Below are 12,979 nucleotides of genomic sequence, written 5' to 3'. Positions count from 1 at the left end.
CACTATCACTCTCCAACTTCCCTGTCCCAACCAAGGGAGAAGTTGCCACACTGCACACAGGACCATCAGTGATTTTAAGTGCAGGAGATAATAAAAAGAGGCACCAGTGGCAGGAGTAGCTGTCACTGACACTGAGCTGGGAACCCAGCTCCTTCTCATGACAAAATGCCATGGTTTATATTTCTCACAGGAACTGATAGAGAGGCTGAGGACCTCATCTTTCCCATCACAGATGTGTCCAAGCTGATGATCAAAGATGTGAATCTCTCTCAGTCTTTGCTGGAGTGGAGAGAGAACTTCTTCCTGTTATCCGACAAGTGCATCTTTTCCAGTCCTTGCTGTAGGGACTGGAACTCCAGTGTGTGCCCCCTCTCCTTCCCCCTCCCCTCCCCAATAAATACCATCACTGTAAGGTTACATACAACTCTTACTTGAAATACATCTCCTACTTCCCAAATTAAAGATCAGCTCAATGGGCTGAAGGGACTTAAACTCTCTAAGCAGTGTAAGTCTGTCTGCAGCTAAATAGGGATTTTGAGAACCTAAGTTTTCAGCTCGTGGAGGGGACAGAGCCTTTAGGCACCTGGGCTGCCCACCCTGTCAATCTCCCACTTTGTTAGAAAACAGAGGAGGAATCTGACTCCTTTGTTTCTCAGAGCAATTATTGTCACTGTGATTTTACACCGTAGAAGGACACAGTGCCTAAGGAACAATGATTACACACGCAAAAGGGTGTTTTTTCTTTCAGGAAGCAGCATAAAGAAAAGTATTGCTCTTCAGCACAACATGGCATTTGGACACAGGACCACCAGGGTGATGGAGCTGTTTTTCCTCTCCATTCATCCATTTTAAAATCTGTAAGTTGCTATAAAATGAACAGATGCTATTAACACTTCAGTGGATTTGTGAGGAAACTGTGATTCATCCTCAGCAGCAAGTCAATATAAACACATGAGATTGCCTTCAATCTGCTTCCCAAGCCCTAGGAGGCCTCACAGAGTCAAAGAAAGAGATTTCTGCAGAAGATTCTTCTGGTTGCACACCCAGAATAATTGTCTAATTTAATCATGGATGCCAGTTGCTTGTAGCTGAGTACCAAGCGTGGCTTTTGCTGTGGTATTTGCTGTGGAATAGATGTGAAATAATTGCACCAGGTAGGAATGAAGGTGGAATCCTTCAATCACTGAAGCCTGGAAGAGGTAGATGGTTTTATATCTAAATTCAGAGAAATAACTGAAGCATAAGCTTGGCCCATGTCAGTGAAAGAATGACATAAATGACCACAAATCTCCTGAATCCCAAACACAAGACAGTTTTATCACCAGCATTTTCTAAACTGTAAAAACCATAGGAAATAAAAAAAAGTAGAAGCTGTTATTCAGCTGGGCACTGGAACAAGAGGATCTTTTCTAAATCCTTTGCACTTCTGTGATCATTCTAATGCCTAATTTATGCTCTGTAGAGGTGAATTTAGAGGGCACAGGTGGTTTATTTGTGGTCAAAGCCTGGAACATCCCATCAATTTAGTTTAATCCTGGCACTGCAAAGTTTCCTACATGGCCTTGGTGAAATGTCACATTATGGTTCAGCCCCCTACCCCTGAAAATGAGCTTAATAACATCATTTACTCTCTCCATTGCACTGTTCAGATTATTCATGAATTTTTCAGGGTAAGAAAACATCTGCCATATGGCAGCAAGCACCAAAGAGCCCTGTCTTTAACTGCAGGCTCTGGGCTTTTCTATGGCACAGATAATTCTGACTTAGAATAGCTGTTTTGGGGCAGGATAATTGTTTTGCCACAGGGATTTACCAGGAGTGGAGACAACTGGTCCAAAAATGCAGATGAATGAAAAGCCTTTTTTTTGGTGGATTCAAGAAGATGCTGACTGAAAAAGTAATTTTTAGAGATCTGCTGGATGCTGGGGCCAAAACCAAAAGGTAAAGTTTCTAAAATAGGTGATAGCCTGGTGGCTGAGGCATTCCTCTATGATGGTGGAAAACAACAGAGGCAGACTTGAGTCACCCATTCCCTAAGTAACTGGTCCAACAAGCACCAGGTCACTTTTCAGCATCTTTTTGCTTTTTTCAGTGAAAAAATCCAAACAACCTTGATTCTGTCCTGCTAAAGAATGGAATACTTTCTGAGGCTTTAAAACCTTGGCAGGACAGAAAAAACACCTCGTCTCCTCTCTTAATTACAACGACAGCTCCCTAACACAGTCCAAGCCGAAAATCCCTTGTGTTTGTGCCTGGCCACTGGAAATATCACAGGTATGAAAAAATTTCATGCAATTATGTGATTCGGGGCACTTCCCAGACTTTTGCTCTTTTCTCTTAATTGTCAGGTTCTGTTCAAATACATGAAGTCTGTAGCTCTTTCCTTTGTGTGAATAGCTTTCTCAATCCCTATACAGCTTAATATTCTGTTGCCCTATTAAGCTAGCCATGCAGAAAACGGTTTCTAGCCAAATAATAGGAATAGCAAACGTATGAACTCTATACCTCAATGAGGTGTTAACTTCAAAGCCTTGTTATTTGGGAGTTGGGGCCATTTAAATGCTGACATTATTAGGCAAGGAAGTCTAAGAAACAAGCACTCAGTGGGAGTCAAAGATCTTTTTAAAAAGCATTTTCTTTATGCTCATCACACCCCAATTCATTTAGGATGGGCTCCTGTTCTATGCCTACACGTTTCCTAATTAAGACTTCTTTCCTTGCCACAATGTTTAGGTTGGAAGGAATCTGAGGCTCTCAGTGTACCCCCTTCATGATTGGCATATTTTGTTCTTTCCCCTCTCCCATCTCCCTGGTTGTAATTACATTACAGTGGCTTATCTCTCCATCAAAGGATGGGTAAGTGGTCCCTTTATAAACCTGCTCGAGCAGCTGTTGGCCAGTCAGGGAACACTGAGGCCTGACCAGAGCTACACTTTCCCCAAAGGGCTTATCTATATTATGCTGCATTGAATGCGATGTGAATCGGTGTAGACAAGAACAAATAGCATTCAGCACATGTCAGCTAAGTGCAGTTTTAGCCTGGCCTCATCAGTGTTTAATCATGATTAGCTGACGTGCACAGTTTATTGTTGTCTTCACCAGCCAACATATTGTGACCGGTATTACGTCAATTACTCAGTTACCCAAAATTGCATTCAGACATGATTAAATCCTTCCATTTCTATGGCTTTGTGGAGACTCAGCGGCACGAATTTGGCTCTTTGGGACCTGGGCAGCCAAGGCTCACATCTAGGTCTGGGCCTGGCTCTTGTCACAGGATGATGCAAAGCCTCTGGACCATCCGCTCAGTGAAAGCAAGGCACGGCTGCAACACGTGCAGGGATCTCAGACTGGCTGCAGACTAGGTCTGAGTGCTCAAAACATGAGGTCAGAGCACCACAGGCTTCACCTGGCAAAGAGGCAGATAATTGCTCGGGTTTCAGGTGGGGAATACCATTTGTGCCTTACCCAAAGCCCAAGGCGTTGCAGGTTTCCTGCTGCAAAAGCATCCTGCAATGCCACACCTGACTGCAGCTTGGGACAGCCCAGGGAAGAAGGTGCTAACTGAGGCACTGCCAGAAACTGTCTCACTCCTGCTGGGAGAAAAAGTGGGATTTATATTCCAAACATTATGAAATAATACCCCTTTATTCCTTAGACTCTTGCATTGCTAGCATTTAAGTCAGGTCTGCACACTTGCACTGGGTGAGCCCCACATTTGCAGCAGCAGCTCCACACAGACTCCTTCTCAGGTGTCTTTGGGGCTGCCTGTTCATGTGCACGAGATCAGCTTCGTGTTTGCCCCATTCAAGCCTAATTCCAGCTTCGGTTCCAAAAGCAATAAACCCTTGGCAAAACTCTGCTGATACTAAAGGACTCGGAATTTTCTGTATACTCAGTATCTTTCTATAACTCAACATCCACATCCAACTCACCAACAATAGCCTAGGGGTTTTTTTTACTTTTTTGAATTCTTTCTAGAAATCCTGAGGCGCCAGGTGAATGGCAGAAATCATAATATTTATTTTTCTGGCCCAGATCACTTGCAGGGATTTCACAGAGGCATGGCAGGCAGTTGATACCTTTTCAGCTGGAGTCCCTGTTCTAGTTTTGCACCCAATAACCTCATAGCCAGTGTATGCATTACCCAGTTTTTTTCCAGAAAGGAAAATATCCTATGGGCCCTTCTGCTTCTGCTGAGCTTGCGTGTTGTGGGGTCGATGGAAGATCACCTCTTCTAGTGGTGCCCGCTCCTCCAAGTGCAAAGACACGTGGTTTGGGAACAAAAGGCATTATTCAGCCCCTGGGAGCAGAACACTGGCATCTATGTTTTACAGACTATTTGAAGCCCGAGATTTTTAGGGGTCAGCAGCTTCCCCAACCCCTGTGCTCATTTTGCTGGCACCCCTTGGGCAGGAGAGCTACAACAAGAACAGTCTTTCTGAAACCTGGGCATCCTCAGGCTCCCAGAACTGGCAGTTACTGTGTGCAGGGAAATTCTAAGTCATGTACAGTTGAGGCCACATCTGGTGTGAAATGCATTTACCGTAAGCACCCCGACCACACTGAGGCAATGTTTAAAAGCTACAACATTTTCAACTAAAACACCATGAATCAGTCATCCGCTCTCTACATTTTTTCCTTCCTAACACAGCAGATTGCCGAAATATTCATGCACACATTTTCTTTCCTAATCTTCCTCTTCCTTCCAGCCTGAATCTGAGGAGCAGGAAAGTGTAGCGGGCAAACCCAGAAACATTTGTTGTACTTGGATGTCTGGCTGTAGCTCCCGGTTGTGGTATCGCTGGATGATTCCAGGCAAAGAGAAGCAAGCTTTGCTCACCAAAGTTAAAATCTGGCACCGATTCTGCTTTTGCTTATTTTGGTATAAAGCAGGAATTTCTCCTCTTTAGTCAGTAGGGTTGTACCACGAGGGTAAATTAGAGGGGAGGCAACTCAGCATGTAATAAACAGGAGTGAGAAAAGAGAACCCTGCGGGAGGCGAATATGAATTGGGTAATTTGAGAAAAATAAAATAACCTACGGGGATAAACTGAAGCTATTTTGCTAAAAAAAAAAAAAAAAAGACGAAAACTGCCCTTACTTGGTCCAGGAGTATCAGGTTTAAAGCCTGATGAATTCAACAAACTTTTGAATCACCAGGTAAGGAGCCTAACAAGATTTTCCTGCCAAAGTGCTGAGCAACTTCATCCACCTCTGTCATTGCCATTCCTGTGCCTGATCCAGGCAGGATCCCTAGAACCTGTGCATGGATAAGGTACCAGTTGAACCAAGAGTTTTGGAAAGTAGTAGACATTAGGAAAAGAGCCATGAGACGAACTGAAAAGTACGAAATCGGGAAAGTGCGCTATCAACCTAACAAGGAGAAGGTTAGGGAAAAATACATGTGGGAAATGGGAAATGCAACAGGCAGATCATCAACATAACTGCCATAGGTATTCCTGGAATTTGAAGTGAAACAACACCAGACTAAAAAGAAAAGCCTGCATTTCAATTATTAAGTATTAGGTCCTGTCTCCTCCCCTCAGTATTGACAGCTGGGATATTATATTAATTATGTTATGTTACGTTGTATTTATTATATTATATTATATTATATTATATTATATTATATTATATATATTATATTGTGTCTCAGGTTGCCTCTTTTGGATGAGGGTTATGCTCATGTTTTTACTTTAGATATTGTCAACTTCTCAACTGTTCTAGTGGAAATGCTAAGGTATAATATATTTCCCCTAAATATTTCTGACAGGAGCTAATCCGAGGAAGTTCTGTAGTTTGCACTACAAAGCGGGTAGCAAAGGTGAGCACAAAGCGTCATCACACGAAGGATTTCTGGATTTATAAACCATGGTCTGATTATTCCCATTTTATAGAGGAGTAACTGAGGCAAAGGGAGTGGTCTTGTCCTATGGCTGTAAATGGAGGCTCCAAGAAAGTCCTTGTTATGTGCGCTGCCCTTGAAGCTCTGCTAATGCTTTGTCATTAGCTCAGGCTTCCTCCCAAAAGTTGGAGGTGTTTAACCAGCCAGCTGGGGTGTGACTGCAGTCATTTGAGCCCTGTTCTGGAAGGTGCCTGCCCGTGCAGCCAGAGCACACCACCTCTCCGTGCCACCATGAACACCTTGACACCACTATCGTTATTACCTGAGGGCTGATTTTAGTAAGGGGTACCTTTTCAGTTACAATTGCACCAAACTATGAGCTCTGTAGCCAGGCTCGCTGGGAGAGTCAAATCAGTGAAAAAAAAAATAAATTAAGGATAGGCCTGGCCTTAGTTTTAGGGGCTGTCTCATCCTGGTTTTAACTGATTTCTTCCCCCTACAGAGCCCTATCCCCAACAGTGCCTCCTGTCATCAAGGGCTGCACTGAACTGCACTATCAGCAAACCTTCAAGCCTTACAAAGAGAGAAGAGAACATGAATTAGCTGAAATAAAAGACCTTGGCCAGATTGCTTTGTTGGATAAAGCACCTTTGTTGTAAGAATGTGGGAAAGGAGAGTCCAGCCACAGCTCATCCAGATTCCTTAGACACACACGCCCAGTGATATGTATTTGTGAATATTTTCCACATTTATATCTGCTAACCAAAGCAACCAGTTTTTACTTGTTTAATTACTGCTGAAGAAAGAGGAACTGTCAGTGCTTTAAAGAGTTATGCCAAAGCACAGGGTGGGTTCTCTCTGATTCATATGCTGCATGGCTACAGAAACCAAGACCCAGCATCAGGAATGCCAAGCAGTTAAAAAAGCAGCAGTCCAGCTCTATGGCGTATTTTTAATCTAACTCCCTCATTAAATTAATGTTATTCCTGACTTTCCCAGCAATTTAGCAGCGTATCAGCCGTTTTATCAAAACACAAGGAAACAGGAAGACCTTTTGGGGGGTATAAGTGTGGGACCTAACAGACTGTGCTATGCTAATGAAGTTTTGCTCCTCTTATTTTCCAAGCGAATGAAAGTCACCGCAGCTCTGGCTCTCTCTTTAACTTCATTGGTACACAACATTACCACAGGAAGTAGATTAAATAAATACCTATGATTGGTTTTTTACCGAAGTGGAAAATATCCCTTGTGCTTTGTGCACAGAAAGGCATGGAGGTGACCTATGTGAAGCCTTTCTGAAAATCACCACCGCCATTAAAAACCCCCAAATCCTCGTAGTCCGGAAGATTTTCAAGAAACTTGGCAGATTTTGGTCTTTCCATCCCCGGTGAAGATACAAGTTTGTGAAGAGTAAGCTGAGGATGCCAGCTACCTCCTCTGTATATCCAAAAACTGGTCTTAAATCTCACAGGAAGAGAGGGAGATGATACACAACAAGAAAGAAAATTTGGGGTAATATTCCATGGACATTTGAGTGGATCAGAATCAGGATGGAAAATGCGCTCTAATAAAGCTCTGTAACATTATTACCATAATGACATCTGCACCTGGCTTTGGGAGGATTTACACCAGGTTGTAAGGAGACACACAGGGAAGCAGACACTTCTGGATGCACAGGAATGCAGTGTGCAGCCTTGAGGTGAATTTGCAGGGTGATCCTGAACCCTTCCAGAGGCCTGAAATTTCTGCCCATCTGTCTCGTTCCCATGCTTCTTATCTCTGTCTGTTATTAAACTACAGGGTTTAACCTCCTTGCTCAGTCTTTCCATCTGCAAAGAGCAATATTCACTTTTCTTTCAGAAAAGGATTTTAGGATTAGAGAGATGAGAGTGCTGCCTCTGAGCATGGAAAAACCCCAGACAGATGCACAAAACGAAGTCAAGATTTTGATGTAGGGTGGCCACTGCTCCATGAACTGTGAAATGAAGGAACAGTGGGCAGGAAAAGAAAGACACTTCTCCTGGGACCTTCAAAAGTAGCTGTCTAAACCTGGAGATTTCACATCTAGAATCACACATTTGATAGCCCTTTATAAGCCCTCCTGCAATTTACATGTCACAGTATCCACGACAGGTAAATTAACTTAATTACAACCATCACACACTTGAGAAAACTGGGACACAGCAAAGAAGCAGCTCATTGTCACCACTGGCCCTACAGCCCAGACCTTTCTGATGGGTAAATCACTTGTCAGAAAACACCAATTCAAGTTTTAGTTTCCTAACATAGGATTCCACCCAACACCCTGAGATTGGCCAAGTGTCCCTGAGGTTATTCAGAGGTAAACCAAGGGTTTGTTTTATTTGTTTTAAGTGAAATTACACTGCTGAAACGGTGTTGAAGAGAGAAGGGTTTAGTTCTACAAATCTTCCACCTTGCAAGTTCAAGTAGCCCGTCTAGACAGCGTATTTTATGCTGTGCTGACATGTATATAGAGGAACAGTTGAAGCAAGAAGCCTCATATCCATGATTTGAGCAGGAACAAGAAGGATACTGTTCAGGTACGTTTGTTATATCCTCAGATACACTGGTGGTGCTGGTATGAGTTTCCCAGGGCCAGGTTCTAAATGCAGTTGTGCCCAAATTAAAAGTGACTCCCCTGGACACAATTATCCCAGGTCTTCCCTTTCGATGTCCAGTTAGAGACCAAATGATGTTGTCACATTTGTGTTCACAGCCAGTAAGTGGCTGTGTCCAGCAGAATATGATTCATTTCTATGGTAAGTACAGTTTTTGGGGGCTGCATTGCTCACTGTTCAGGAGACAAGTGATAAATTCATGGTTGGGGAATATACAGCAACAAGTGAAGGCACAGAGAAACCAACATGAGAGAAGCAAAACAAGTTTTGAAAGTGGCTTTTGCTTAATAACAGCTCCCACCCAATAGAAAAACTGCACTGTCGGTGGTGAGGAACGATAAGGGAAAACTTGCATCACCAGAAAGGTTGTCCCAGAGAAAACTGCTGTCTGGGGAAGTTCAGAGGAGAATCCAGTCTTTCTTCTGCCCTGAGCATATCAGGTTTTGAGGATTTCGTGCAAGGCTTGAAGCAATTTTCAATGCTAAATGTTAACAAGGCTTTCAGATAGTCCTGGGATGTTGGGATGCAAGGACCGAACAAGATCCGTTTACACAAGCAAAATGGATATTTAAATAGAAAGCAGCCACCATCAAAAATGTTTTTTAAAATGCTGTTTTGGTTAATGCAACGTACTGTACTTCTGCCAACAAAGGCGGTTTCTGATCAGGACATGCCGTGCTTTCCTCTGGAGATTTTGCAGGCAGGGTGGTCTTCCATGAGGGACGGGAAAGGGCTTAGTTAACATTACACATCCTTCATACATGCAGGCTGGTCAATGTAAGGCGTTGCAGCTGTGCAGTTTGTCACCAAAAACCAAGCTGAAAGGAGTCTAAATGCTGGAGACCGACGGGAATATGACCTGGTCACTCTCAACACCTTTGATTCTCCCCTTACATAACAAAGCAACTTCTGCATTAGTGCAGCCTTGGTCTTTAGAGAGAGTAGTCAGATGGTAAAGACAGGGAACAAAAAGGGACAGTGCAAAATACCCTAATAAAGTGATTTCTTATTTTCCCATAGACCAGAAAATAAGCCTGCAGTCCCATTATGCTACTTTACATTTACTTTGGTAGGAAAAAGCTTTGGCACTGGAAGAAGACTGCACTTTGTACCACAGAGATCTAAATCCATTCTGAAGGCAGGAGCTGCTCTAAAGACCTCAGCTTCCCCTGTCTTTACAGATGCCTGTAGAAATCACCTCTGTGCAAAGGAGGGGTGTAGCTGGCAAATCAAGTGGATTTCAGTGGGATAACATGTTGCTTCTATTTAAGAAAGCATCCCTGACCAGTGCATGTTTAAACCCAGAGAGACCTGAGCCCAGGCTTAAAGCTAAACATATGCTGAAGTCTCTTCCTGAAACAGATACACGTGAGGAAACACTGATCAGTTAGAATATGGGATTCATTCTCTGGTTCATCCCCTCTTTTCCTCCTAGAATTTCTAGAGTCTGAAATGCAAAGAGTCCATCTAAGCTAATAGGGAGATGTTTATGTAATTATATGTGTGTAGCAGGTACAAAGAACCTATTTTAATACCATAAACATGATGGTCACCTTCCAGGTTAAGCAATTTACTAAGATCATTTGGTTTTATATTGACCTATCTAAAAATTTGCAAGTTGGAAATTTCGTGTCTCTCTTTGAAGCAAAGTAACCAAGCCATACTATCTCCCAGGTACTAATTCCAAGAAAATAGCTGTTACACCTATCATCCATATTATTAATGTTATTATTATTATTATTATTATTATTATTAGCAGTGTTTTCCATCCTGTGCAAAGCAAGCATTTGAAATAGGGCATGGATATGAGATTATCATACCATTAGAACCATTCTCCTTCACTTCTGTGGTTAAGACTAGAAAGACTTGGGAAACCTGTTTATCGGATTTCTTAAATTCCAAAGGTTTTAGCTGTAAAAATTCAGCTCCGGCAAAAAGGAATCATCCAGGAAAAGATGCCATCATTTTTCCTAATCTCAGCCAAAGCTTATTCTGAAAGAATTTCCACTGAAATAAATGGGATTGTTCACAACATCGGGTCTATTCAGCATACATACAAGTGAAGGAATGCTGCACGCAATTTTGAGGCATTTTCTTACTCCCTTATTCCCAAGTTACAATATAGTCAAGATGGCCACTTCAGTTCTCAGGCTCACAGCTTGGAGTGCTGCTCCAAAAGCACATTCCTGGCTGAGATGGGATCTCCAGGAAGTGGGAACAGCACATGACTGAGCACCTCCAAGAGCACAGTTGGATGCACAGCCCAGGCCATGGCTACTTCCAGTTAGGAGTTTGTGACCCATCGCATTCCTGCAGAGACTCTCTCACCATCCCTCTTCCCTTCCACTTCCTCGGATTTGCCACATCTTTTGACAGAACCTCCTTCCAGCTGGAGGCTTTAGAGGATGAGTGAAGTGGTTGGGATGGACAGGAAGGGTAACCTGGATCAGCAGCAGCCGAGGCAGCACATCTGCTCACACACAGAACCTGGGCAGCAGTGCTGGAAATCTCCTGTGTGGGATCCAGCTGAGGGCATCTTCAAGGCTGCTGTTCCCATACATCAGCAGCTATGAGGAGGAGGAACACACAGCCCCATCCCAAACTAGGATGATCCCATTCAAGACTGAGGTATCCCTGCAATGTGTAGTCACAAACATAGAGAAAGAGTAAGGATTTACAGTTTGTACACAACAGTGGCACCGTCAGTAGGGTTATAAACCAAGTGCTCATCAGTTACACCATGATTTTGCTCACTTAATTCTACCTAATTCAGGTCCTTCATGGCAGCCTTTGAGACATGATGAAATCTCCTTATTTTCTAGCTCCCATTCATCCCAACTCCAGGAGATACATACCAAGCTCATGCCATAGTGACCTCCACAATCCACACTTGGGTCTTTGCACCTGGGGCTGCTCTTTCAATCTGCCAGCTCATTACTCTGCCTGGTGGACATTCTGCACAGAGGAGAGAAAAGCCCAAAATCTTGTCACTGCACAAGAGTAACCTGCTTTTAGACCTTTATCAGGCATATATTTATACCAGATGACCTACTTGATGCCACAAACCATGAAAATCTATCTTGAATTTCTTTATAAAAATTGCTGGGGGCTGTACCAAGCAATCATTCCCAAAATTCTGAAATGAAACAATTTCAAAGTCTATGTTACAAAAATAGCATGTGGTGATACCAGCTTTGGAAGATTAGAGAAATGAGGCACAGCTACAACCTACTCACCTTGGACAGTCTTGATGAAGCACTCATGTAAACACAAGGACACTCAAAAAGAACACATTCATTACAATTTCCTGGGGGAAAATTCTCAAAATGCCACAGAAAGCACCACGACTTTGGAATATGCATCCAAAACACAAGGTAGAGAAGAGCTGTTACAGTGTGGAAAAGCTGTGCTTGGAAATCCTTGGGATTCTACAAGCCCCAACCAGGTATTCATGAAAACAGAGGAGGAACTTGAAGGAAGAGGGAAGTCATGCTTAACAACAGGTCCTTGGTACTTAATAAACCATTAGTTTTTGAGATAGATGCATCTCGCGTATATATTTACATATTTCATAAGCCATAGCTATTTGCCATACAGGGCTTTGCTGGTTTGGGGTTTTTTTTCCAGAATGCTATTTCAGAAAACTAAATTTAATAAGTTTCTGCAATAAAATTTCCCCCTCTGGGTTGTATATTGAAAAGAACAAAAGAATTCAGAGTTCTGATTCTCCAACTTCCTGAGACTGCTGTCATTACTAAATGAATGAACTAATTTTGTGATGAAAGTCATTCTTAGAAGAAAAATATTGAAATATTAATATCTCCCTACTTTTTAGTAGAAATGGGTGATGTTAAAGTTCTGCTGCACTAACTGCTCTGAAATACCAATGTAAATTGGTAAAACCAACCCAAACTGATCTGATTTGGTTCTCCTTTTTTTTTTCTAGAGGGTGGAAAATTTTGTTTTGCTTTTTTCCTGACTCATGAAAGACACCAGACAGTGATGTGGATGATGTGGTGAAAGCTCTGAAGAAAAAAATCTACTTAAGTCAAGGAATAGGGGAAGTGGTCACTCTGCGAGGTCATTTTCCTGTGAGACTCTGTGACAGCTGGAGAAAATTAACCAAAATATCTGCATTCCAGAGAGGTATAAAAAGAAGAAAGAAAGGGAGGGGAGAGGGTCAAATGTCTTGTGGAAACCTGTAGGAATGGCAATGGCATTTTCTATATGGGCTCGCTCAATCTGGTTTCCTGACAAAATCCTACAAAAATAGGAAGAGATTTTTAAGGTCTCAGAGGGTAGTCAGGCAGCCAGCTCCCTTAAAAGTCAGCAGGACATTCATTAAACTTGAACAGATTAGCTGCATTGGATCTTTTCTCTGATGCTGGCACAGGGACCACACAGAAATCCTGTTCCTAACACTTTATTACCATTTAAAGCTTTACAGATCAGTCACACTTCCAGAGTGGAAGAGCTTGGAAGACAGCAATAA

General features: G+C 42.6%; 1 long non-coding RNA gene across 1 annotated transcript in view; it reads right to left on the bottom strand.

Annotated features, from left to right (window-relative positions):
* Positions 1–12,979, bottom strand: part of LOC109146377 — a 48,943-nt gene that overhangs the window by 35,584 nt on the left and 380 nt on the right. The window contains exon 2 of the long non-coding RNA XR_005602108.1: positions 11,343–11,442. This is a non-coding gene — a long non-coding RNA (uncharacterized LOC109146377). The remainder of the gene's footprint in view (positions 1–11,342; positions 11,443–12,979) is intronic.

This window comes from Corvus cornix, chromosome 5 (genome assembly GCF_000738735.6).
Source record: "Corvus cornix cornix isolate S_Up_H32 chromosome 5, ASM73873v5, whole genome shotgun sequence".
NCBI classification, from domain to species: domain Eukaryota; kingdom Metazoa; phylum Chordata; class Aves; order Passeriformes; family Corvidae; genus Corvus; species Corvus cornix.
The sequence above is the reverse complement of the archived record's forward strand: the minus strand, read 5'-3'. Positions and strand labels throughout refer to the sequence as shown.